Source organism: Squalius cephalus, assembly GCF_949319135.1.
Source record: "Squalius cephalus genome assembly, chromosome: 19".
Lineage (NCBI taxonomy): Eukaryota > Metazoa > Chordata > Actinopteri > Cypriniformes > Leuciscidae > Squalius > Squalius cephalus.
This window is the reverse complement of record NC_137140.1, coordinates 16,078,602-16,090,265: the sequence shown is the minus strand read 5'-3', so window position 1 is coordinate 16,090,265 and position 11,664 is coordinate 16,078,602. Positions and strand designations below refer to the sequence as shown.

At 43.5% G+C, this 11,664-nt stretch overlaps 1 protein-coding gene across 1 annotated transcript in view; it reads right to left on the bottom strand.

Annotated features, from left to right (window-relative positions):
• Nucleotides 1-1,878: 1,878 nt before the first annotated feature.
• The window catches only part of LOC307147363 (uncharacterized protein), a 149,102-nt gene continuing 139,316 nt past the window's right edge, over nucleotides 1,879-11,664 (bottom strand). Inside the window, exon 2 of the mRNA XM_079852066.1 lies at nucleotides 1,879-1,897. The gene's annotated coding sequence lies outside the window, so the exon portion shown is untranslated. The remainder of the gene's footprint in view (nucleotides 1,898-11,664) is intronic.

The following is an 11,664-nucleotide window of genomic DNA, read 5'->3' as shown; positions in this document are numbered from 1 at the left end:
TAATTCATACTTACACCATAGACAACAATGTGTTTTGTATCGGGGAAGTTGTTCGGATTTTAAAATTATTGATAGAGGAGTACCTCAGGGCTCATCTCTTGGACCACTATTGTTTTCTATTTTTATAAATAATCTTCCACAGGTTTGTTCTAATTGTCAAATTCAGTTATATGCGGATGATACCGTAATTTATTTTTCTAGCTCTGATATCTCTGATATTCAGTGTAGCGTTTATACGCCCGTATAAATCTAATTAATTATTATTCATAACGGATTATGATCAATAATTAATAATTTAATTATTTTCAGAATTTACTGTAGCAGAATCAATAGTATGATTAGTCTATCGGTTCATCCAATGAACAGAAAGCATAAACAGTTATTAACTCTAGGAAATATGATATCTTCCTGGCCAAGAAAGAAGAATCCCCAGCTAACAATAAATTAAGAAATAATCAAGGGTAAAAGCATAGGTAACTCATTATTGTCTTCGAAGTTCAAGACAATAAATTCATAAGCAGATAACACAAGTAATCTCTTTAAAATACAAACAATACTTTATTGATTATATAGGCTACTAACACATAAAGCTAATATCTAACACAAACACACGCGCACACACACACACACACATTCATACGCGTTGCAGAAAGGGATAGAGTGAGGAAAGAGTGGGTTTAAGAGTGAAAGGATGAAATCTCACGATTCCATATGCACTTAGACATGACCTGAACGAACCATCAAACATTAATTTAACCCTTCTATCGTTTTAAGCAGGTTATTAAATTTATATCAATGCACCAGTTAAGATTTTAGTCTGGAGGTACTTGCGTCTTTGCTTTTCTTTTTGGGAATTCCCTTCGTTGCGTAAAAGGGGGTTTCCCCGGGCTCGTTCGTTGGTTGTGGTCTCCTTGTGCCTGGGTCTGCGGCGTTCCAGTCACGTGTTGTGCTGGCGGATGAATTGAAAGTCTTTGTCTGAAGCTGGTTTTGTCGAATCGTGGAACGAAACTTTGCCGCAAAACTTAACTTAGAACCGAGACTCACAACGGAAAAGAAAGGAAACTAAGAAAAGAAAGGAAATTGAGAGGAGAGTATGATGATGGCTTGAATAAAGTTGTTTAACCCATGTTCTTCTGATCTTAATTTGGGTTCCTTCGTCTGCGCGTTTGTTACATGGTTACTTGTCTGAGAGAGCGAGAACAGAGAGAGAGCGAGCTCTTCTCTATCAGAACATTTTGAACGAACCAACCCCCCCAACGCTCTGCGCTGGTTTTTAAAGGGTTTTTTAAAACAACAAAGGTTTTGTTACTCCTACAAATATCCTGACTGCTTCTTTGTTTGCAAAGTCATAAATCATGTCTTCCCTGGGGGATCTCCAATTGAAGACCAGATGCAGCAGTTTAGGCATGATTTCTAATTATCAGAATATGAAACATTTTACACAGATTTAATTCCAGCCATCTTGCTAGTTGTGTTCGTAAGATAGCATTGATATGAAACAGTACACACTTTCATTCACACCTCTAATAGTTATAACAATTACATGAATTATATGGGATCAAAGCATATTAAAACACACACAAGGTGAAACAACACACGTAAAACAACATAGAATTCTGTAATTGCGTGATGTCTGATCATAAGTCCATTGAAAATTGTTCTTGAATGATTTTATGTATAGTTATTGGTAAGAATAAGTTCTCTGGTTTGAAGAGACAGAACTCTGTTTGTTCGTTCAGAGGTCTTGAGGAGGGGTTCAGGAATGTTGTGGGGGTTCAGTAACATCTGCTGGTATCGATCCGTCTTGCAAACTATCAAAGTTGACCAATAAAAGTCGTTGGTCCGCAGACTCTCTGGAGCCTGGGTGAGTTATGGCTCTGGGTTGGGTAATTTGAATCTGGAATGTGAGGACTCTTGTGTGATACCTTGGTCTCTGTCTTTCTCTTAACCAATCAGTATTTTGACAACAAAGCTACCAGTTATTTCGTTAGTGCTGGGGGCTCTTTTAATTAGTCAGACTGGTCGGCGCCTGGACCCCGTGACAAGATGGATGAGGATACGAAGTCCTGACCAAATCTTCCCCTTTGTTCATTGAGAAGCAGAGAGTTTGAATTAATATTCTGGACGAAGATTAGTCTGTGTTTGGTTCATACTCATTGTCGCTACATCAGCGATCACTGCAGTCTGATTTTGACGTAGTTCAAAACTGGTTTACTTATAATAAACTTCTGCTAAACAAAAAGAAGTCTTATTATATGTTGTTTAATACAAAAATCTCACCACCAACTGACTACTCAATTCATTTTATAGATGGAACTTCAGTGTTAAAAGTTGATGAGTTTAAATATTTAGGTCTTCAGCTTGATTCTCAATTGTCATTTAGATCACATATTGACTCAGTTATTAAGAAAATATCATATCGACTCAGAATACTTTATTCCTCTATTAATTGTTTTACTCTTCAGGTTAGAAAAATAATTATTACTCAGTTAATACTTCCAATCCTTGACTATGCCGATATAATCTACCAGAACACCTCTGATACAAACCTCCGTCCTCTTAATGTTATTTATAATAGTCTCTGCAGATTTGTACTGAGATGTCCATACAAAACGCACCACTGCCAAATGTATGAATTATTAAAATGGTTATCTTTAAATTCAAGAAGACATTTTCACTGGCCTCAGTTTATTTTTAAATGTTATTACTTAAATTATCCTTTGTATCTAAAACAATATCTAATTCCATTTCGCTCTTCATATAATTTAAGGCACACTGATCAATTATTTTTTTATGTTCCTAAAATTAATAAAGAAGTTGGTCGTCGGGCATTCCAATTTAAAGCTCCATCAGATTGGAACAGTTTACCAAGTGTAATCAGATCCATTACTTCGTTTAATCTTTTTAGGCCATTAATATATGATCATTTGCAGAATACATGTTTTTGTTTTTGATTATACCCACTTTACATGTGATTTTCATTATACTGAACGGTATTGAACCTGCATGTTATATGTGATGACTGTATACTTTCTGTTTCAATGTACTTAGAGGGCTGGTATGTGAGGAGATATGGAGAGCTAAATGTTGGTATGAATGTGAAGTATTATGTGTTATACAATGTAACCTTTTGTCTGTATTTGTATTTGTATTTGTGTTTGTTTTAAGGACCCCCTCGAAAACGAGATGGTGCATCGCAAGAGGTTATCCTTCAAATAAATTTCAACAAATAAAATAAATTTCACATATACTAATGTGCCACAAACAGGACTTTAATATCACCAACCATTCCCATGTTATTACGGTGTATCCATATAAATGGCCCACCCTGTAGATACTGGGCAAATGAGCCTGGGATTGCCTCCGCTGGAGCTTGCTGGTACAGATGGTTATCCAGTCCACCCCAAAATACTGTTTTTAGGACATCATCTGTCCAGCTTACCCCAACAGAAAGCTCCAGAAAGCCGGCGACATATTCCTCAATTGAGCAGCCATCTTGAAAACGTCTAGGGTTACGTATGTAACCCTCGTTCCCTGAGTAGGGAACGAGACGCTGCATCGATACTCGATACTTTGGGGAATGCCTTCGGCATGAAGCGTCTGAAGTCAACTATGGAACTATTCCAATCTTGATTGGTGCAACGTCACCCGTGACGTCGCATGTGACGGTGATCCGGAAGCTACAAAAGGGTCACAGGAACCAGGAAATGTTAGCTTCTAATTGGTCAAAGCAAGTCGTTCTCAGGGGCGCGAAAAGTGTGGCCGAGGGATGCAGCGTCTCGTTCCCTACTCAGGGAACGAGGGTTACATACGTAACCCGAGACGTTCCCTTTCGTAAAGGGAACTCCCGCTGCATCGATACTCGATACTTTGGGGAACGAATACCCACGCCGCCACACTGAGAGAAAAAACGCCCTGGTATAAAGCATCTGGTACACTCACGGACGATAGAATGAGTAGAGGGCAGATCCAAACTAGCTTGTCATAAGATTTGGTGCAAGAAGGGGAGGTCTGGAGCCGGAGGCTCGACTGACCTCATGGCTGGGAGCCCCAGACAGTAGAAAATATTAGATGAGAGGTGAAGGCAGAAGCGCACCTTGTACTTCAAATATGAGTGGTTTTAGATAACCAACTGTACTCTTAATAAAGGGAATAGCTCCTAACCCTTGATGCATAACTAGATGGACTGACTCCTCTCAGCCTGAGTCCTAATGTAGGAACCTCAAAGGCTACGACCTTGACCATCCGACACATGCGATGGAGGATGGAATACCTGAAGAATCTTAACATTGCCTACAAGTACCTCAGTACCGGGCAAAAATAACGTTGAGTGGCTCCCACGCTAGCAAGTAAGAGGGGGCAGCACCACCACTCTTCCAGGGAGTAAGACGAGCAGGAAGCAGACTCAATAGATTCTCCTATATATACTTATATATCTCAAATATATATTTGTATACCTCACCCACAGGACATGATGGGTGCCAGGGATAACCCATCAGCCTGATGCCAATAGGCTGGATGACAGGATTCATCCTCCAATCTACAGGAACATGGAGTTTCAGTGGGAACGTCCTTTCGAGAACACCCTTAGAGGCTTGCGGAGGGCACTGAGGCCGCCACAGAGGCCCTAAGCATGAACAGGAGATCCCGTTAGAGAGCGGGATGGAACACCAGTACTGAAGCCAGTGGGCAGTAATAAACTGGGTTCAATGCCCTCCCTAACTTAATTGTTTAGTTCCTAGTAGAGTGGGGTTCTAGTATGGATGTCCTGACCACCTCGGTGGAAAGGGCAACCTAATTATGGGTGGGACCCCCTCAGGGGCCAGACCCATAGTCTCCATAACTCTGGTCGGGGATGAAATAATATACCATCAGCCTGAGACAGAAGATCTCTCCTAATAGGAATTTTCCATGGAGGACTCTCCAAGAGACTAATAAGGTCCGAAAACCAAATTTGGGCCGGCCAGTACGGAGCTACAAGGAGTAGTCTCACTCCGTACCTCCTGACCCTTTCTAGAACCCCAGGGAGCAGAGCGATCGGGGGGAAAGCATACAGATGTGACCTCAGCCACATCTGTACCGTGGCATCCAAGCCCAAAGGAGCTGGATGTGAGAGAGAGTACCAGAGCGGGCAATGAGAGTTCTCATGAGAAGCGAACAGGTCAACCTCCGCCCGGCCAAACTCTCTCCATATAAGCTCAACCACTTCAGGGTGGAGCCGCCATTCCCCGGGCCTCAGCCCCTGCCTCGACAGGATGTCTGCTCCCATATTTTCAACCCCAGGAATATAAATAGATCTGACAGAGAGAAATTTGTCCTGGGACCAAAGAAGAATTTGATGCGCCAGTCTACAAAGAGGGCGAGATCTCAAACCTCCTTGGCGGTTGATATAAGAGACCACCGACATATTGTCTGTCCTACCAAGAACATGATGGCCTCTGAGGTCTACAAGGAAGTGCCTCAGGGCAAAAAATACAGCCAACATCTCCAAGCGATTAATATACAATGTGAGATGATGGTCTTTCCAAGTACCTCGGGTGTAACGGCCCTCCATAACCGCACCCCAGCCCGTGAGGGACGCATCCGTGGTCAGAGTTTTTCTCTCACATGGTGCTCCCAAAACCGGGCCCTGAGACAGGAACCATGGTTTCTTCCATACGACAAGAGAACGAAGGCATCTGCGCGTAACTCTGATCGTACGAAAAGGGTTTCCCAGAGGAGAAAATCCCTTGTTCCTGAGCCACCACTGCAAGGCCCTCATATGGAGCAGACCAAAGGGTACTACCGTGGAAGCTGCAGCCATAAGACCCAAAACTCTTTGAAAGTGTTTGACAGTGATAGCCTGGCCTAACCTAATACTCTTCATTGTGTTTAAGATAGTATTTATACAAGCAGGAGACACTTGTGCCCGCATTGTGACTAAGTCCCACTCTACTCCCAGGGACGTAGTCCTCTGAAGAGGAGTTAAGGAACTTTTCTTGACATTGAGTCTCAACCCCACGCACCTCAGATGGCGCAAAACAACATCTCGATGTTGAATTGCTAGTTCTTTTTGACTGAGCCAAAATGAGCCAGTCATCTATAAGATACGGACCCCCTGAAGTCTCAATGGAGCAAGGGCCGTGTCCATACATTTAGTGAAGGTGCGAGGGGATAAGGCTAGGCCGACTGGAAGAGTCCAGAACTGATGCGCTTTTCCCCCCAAAAGCGGATCTCGGAAACTTCCTGTGATGGGGTTAGAAGGGAAAGAGGAGTTAAGGAGCTTGTGGATCTATCAAGACAGACCAGTCCTCGGAGCTGGTCTGACTGACAGTCGGTAACTTGAATCTGAACCCCCTCGGAGGTTGATCCAGTACCCTGAGATCCAAAATAAGGCCTAACTCCCCCCCTCATAGGAACTATGAAGTGCCAGCTGTAGAACCCGGGCTCCCGTAACCAAGGAAGAGCCCACTTTGAGGTTTCCTGTGTTAAGAGGGACTAGACTTCCTGTTCCAAAAACCGACCCTGCTCGGGGCTGGCCGACATGTGAACCACCCTTAGTAGATAATATTTGTATATTAGCTCCACCATAAGCAGGACCCCCTAGGCTACATTTTGAAGACCCCTCGGGGTGTCTAAATATGCCATTATGGGGACCAGTCCCTCGAGACTGGCCTCGGCTATAAATTTCCAAATGGCTTTGGTGACCTGAAGCAGCTAACTGGCAGGAACTAACCGAAATATGCTCTCTACAGACCTCCTGAGAGGCGGCGAACTCGACAGTGCCGCAACGTCTTCGGGCAGATACTGCGATTTGTGTTCGCTGGAAGCCGATGTGTCCCGAAGCGCCATCGGCGGCGGGAAGCAAACATCGATTTCCTAAGGGCTGCATACGGGGGCGAGACTCCTGTACTCGCTCTCCTGGGGGAACGCCCATAAGGGTCTGCGTGTTACGACAAGACCTCTTAGTTGAAGCCTTCTTAGCCCGAGAGACAGTCCTCAGACCTGTCTTCGGTATGGAGAGCTTCGTGCGAGAATGTTTCTTCTGGCCCCAAGCCTTATACGGGGGGGCACGAGAGGAAACCTTCTCAAAATATGAGGAGCTGGCGGCTGTCCCATGAGGCTGCCCCCTGGCAGCAACCCCATGAGACCTGGACTGACAACTGGGGATAGCTGATTGTCGCTCTGCCTCCTGAAGCCTCTCGACAACGGTTCTTGCCGCGTCGCCAAAGAGGCCAGAAGGTGAAAGGGGAGCATCGAGAAGGAAAGCCCTGTCTTTCTTCCCGATCCACAAGCGAATAAGCCATAAATGTCTCTCTGAGACGACTAGTGCTGCCATAGAACGGCCAATAGCACGGGCCGTCTCTTTAATAATACGGAGAGATAAGTCAGATACTCTACGATATTCAGTAATATAGAGTGAGACCTCCCAGTTATCATCCACCTGCTTGAGGAGGTCAGCCAGGTATGCCTGTAATAACCCCATCGTGTGTGGGCATGCACCAGCTCGACCACCGCCATATATGCTTTCCCTAACAAATTCGATGTACGAGATTTGGAGGGAAGTGTCTGAGCTATCAGGGGTGACGCAATGTCGGGGAGAAAATATTTCGCAAAATATTCCTCAACCCGAGCCATCACCTAATAACCATTTTCATTAGATTCCCTAATGGATGAGTAAATATATACATGGGGGAAAATAATTGAGATGAAAATGGATTTTTCCACGATCTTGATACCTCAGTATGGAGATCAGTGAAAAAGGGAAGGCTCTGACACGAAGATTGTGACTGGGTCTGCAGGAAGCGCTCATTCATTTTATTTTTCTTAGTCGCTTCCTGCTTATTATATGGCCACTTAACATTTAATTTAACCACTGCCCTGATTACAACCTCCAGCAACTCCTCACTAACGGGAATATGGGGTGGCGAATCCCCCTATCCACGTGATTCAGTGTTAATAGATAATATCTAACTCCTCGGAGCCAGATAAATCAAACGCTGTGTCTTTAACACGGTCGGAAGAAGCCGCAGCGCGGGCTTCCGAACCGTGCGCGAGACCAGTGGAGCTGGTTAATAAACACTGAGAAAGGGTCGCAACCGTCTCAGTATCATATGCCAGCCCCACGTGTGAATCACATGCATACAAGCGCCGCGCTGCCTCAACAGACGCGGGACCTGATGCACTGGAAACGCGAGCCTGATCTAATTGATCGAACAAGCTCAAACGGGAGCGGAGCTTTTTCATTGAAAACAGTTTGCACAGACAGCGCCCTTGAGCACCGCCCGTGCATGTTCCACTCCCAGACAAACTACACAAAGCGTGTGTGTGTCATCCTCGCTTAAATAACGTGGGCAAGGGGACGCACACTGCCTGAATAGCTTATCTTTTTTCGCCATAAATAATACTCTTTTCACGGGACAAACAACACCAAATAGAACAGACAAGATGACATAGAGCGCTTGCTGAAGACCAGAAGCTAACATTTCCTGGTTCCTGTGACCCTTTTGTAGCTTCCGGATCACCGTCACATGCGACGTCACGGGTGACGTTGCACCAATCAAGATTGGAATAGTTCCATAGTTGACTTCAGTCGCTTCATGCCGAAGGCATTCCCCAAAGTATCGAGTATCGATGCAGCGGGAGTTCCCTTTACGAAAGGGAACAATGAATCAGACGATCAGCTGGGGTTAGGGTGAAGTGAGCAACTTCCATGCTTCTTGTGGTCTGGTCTTCTGTCAGGGATTACAAATGAAGCAGACAAGATGGTAAGTTTAATTCTTTAATTGCAGAATGAAACAGAGATGCAGATAAATGGTGAGAATCAGCAACACAGATAATCAGAGAATGCTTAGCTGGATGGTAAAGTCTCTCTTTCTTTCTTTCTTTCTTTCTTGTAGGTGACGAAGATGGAAGATCGAAGAAGATGGCAGGCTGGCAGATGGATGGTGATGCATCTCAGGTAAGGATCCAGGTAAGTGCTAAGGGGGTCTGTGAGTCTTGAATAGTCGTGTATAGACGAGACCAGACAAGGAGTGAAGGGAAAGTGCTGCATATAATGGGTGAGGCTGATGAGGGGGTGCAGGTGATGCTGATGATTAGTGATTGAGAGAGTGAGTGCAGGTGTGCGCCACGGAGGATTCTGGGGAATGTAGTGCACACACACAGGTGAAGGCAGATGAAGGGAGAAGAACGTGAACGTGACCGTGACAGTATCGTTCTAAATGAACCAATATCGTCCTTGAATCATATCGACAACCACGAATCGCGATGCGAATCGAATCGTTGTTAAAACGAATCGTTACACCCCTAGTATTTAGGTATACAATTGGATTGTCAGTTGCAGTGGTCCCATCAAGTGGAGTATGTTTGCTCAAAGATATGTCAGCGTTTATATTTTTTAAGACGACTTAGAGTTCATGGAGTGGACAAGGATATCATCTTACTGTTTTACAAGGTAGCCACTGAATCTATTGTGCGGTATGGTATTGTGGCTTGCTTTGGTAACCTGTCCGTTAAATTAAAATCACAGCTCCAAAAATTGATAAATAGGGCTGGAAAAATAATTGGCCAAATGCCACCTACTGCTCTTCAGTAGCTTTTCGAGGAGGTGGTGAGGAAACAGGGTTTCAAAATCACAAATGACCCAAAGCACGTCCTGTTTAATGAGTATGAGCTGATGCCTTCAGACAGAAGGTACAGGTTACCAAACTGCAAGCTTAACAGGTATAAATTCTCATTTGTGCCGCTTTCAATTAAATTAATGAATAATAATAGATAGGGTGTGTGTGTGCGTGTATCAGCTGCAGTGATGTATGTGTGACAAATACTACTAATCGGACTGATGTGATGTGGGTTTGTTTTGTTTTCTGTGAATGTGAGGAAGTTATGGGGGGTACTGTGTGTGGTTGTTGGATGTTAATTGAAGTTCTGTATGGGATAATTATGAGCATGTTTTGTGTAGGTTAACTGTGTGTTGGGTGTGTGAATATACAACGTGTCGCCATTGTTCTCTCGATTGCCCAATACGAATTTCTCCATTTGGAGACAATAAAGGCTTATCTTATCTTATCTTATCTTAACCAGGACGATATGTTTGGTTGACTGTAGTTAGCAATGCTAGAATACACTCACCTAAAGGATTATTAGGAACACCATACTAATACTGTGTTTGACCCCCTTTCGCCTTCAGAACTGCCTTAATTCTACGTGGCATTGATTCAACAAGGTGCTGAAAGCATTCTTTAGAAATGTTGGCCCATATTGATAGGATAGCATCTTGCAGTTGATGGAGATTTGTGGGATGCACATCCAGGGCACGAAGCTCCCGTTCCACCACATCCCAAAGATGCTCTATTGGGTTGAGATCTGGTGACTGTGGGGGCCATTTTAGTACAGTGAACTCATTGTCATGTTCAAGAAACCAATTTGAAATGATTCGAGCTTTGTGACATGGTGCATTATCCTGCTGGAAGTAGCCATCAGAGGATGGGTACATGGTGGTCATAAAGGGATGGAAATGGTCAGAAACAATGCTCAGGTAGGCCGTGGCATTTGAACGATGCCCAATTGGCACTAAGGGGCCTAAAGTGTGCCAAGAAAACATCCCCCACACCATTACACCACCACCACCAGCCTGCACAGTGGTAACAAGGCATGATGGATCCATGTTCTCATTCTGTTTACGCCAAATTCTGACAAATTCTGGCTTCACAAATGCTTTGCTGCATACCTCGGTTGTAACGAGTGGTTATTTCAGTCAAAGTTGCTCTTCTATCAGCTTGAATCAGTCGGCCCAATCTCCTCTGACCTCTAGCATCAACAAGGCATTTTCGCCCACAGGACTGCCACATACTGGATGTTTTTCCCTTTTCACACCATTCTTTGTAAACCCTAGAAATGGTTGTGCGTGAAAATCCCAGTAACTGAGCAGATTGTGAAATACTCAGACCGGCCCGTCTGGCACCAACAACCATGCCACGCTCAAAATTGCTTAAATCACCTTTCTTTCCCATTCTGACATTCAGTTTGGAGTTCAGGAGATTGTCTTGACCAGGACCACACCCCTAAATGCATTGAAGCAACTGCCATGTGATTGGTTGATTAGATAATTGCATTAATGAGAAATTGAACAGGTGTTCCTAATAATCCTTTAGGTGAGTGTACTTGTTTGTGTGTGTGAGGCACTGGCGCGATCACAGGAATTTTTGTCCTTCTGAGGAACCTGTTACTCCGTTTTCTAATTTATGATCATATGGATAGAAGACATTATTCAAAACTGTAAAGCTTTTGTAAAATACAGAAAACAAGCAGGATGCTGTTTCTGCCGTCTCTGTTTCTTTTCCGTGAACTTAGGAGCCCGTCACAATGAACCAAAACTCAGCAAAGTTTTTCCTTTTGTTTTGTTAATCTGTAATTAAGTGAAATATTTAATGTATAGGCCTATTTATTAGTTTTATATATTTAGTTGTATTATGTTTTTATGGCTTGTATCATGATATGAGATTTTAGTAATATCGCCCAGCCCAAATTCAGTAGTTTAACCTAACTTATATCCTCATTTTATGTAAAACTAATTTAAAGGCTATTTAAACAGAAGTGACTGAGGAATCCAGACTCAAAATTAAGTTCATTTATTTAGAAAAACACAAAAATTAACAAACGATTAACCAAAAACATGAATAA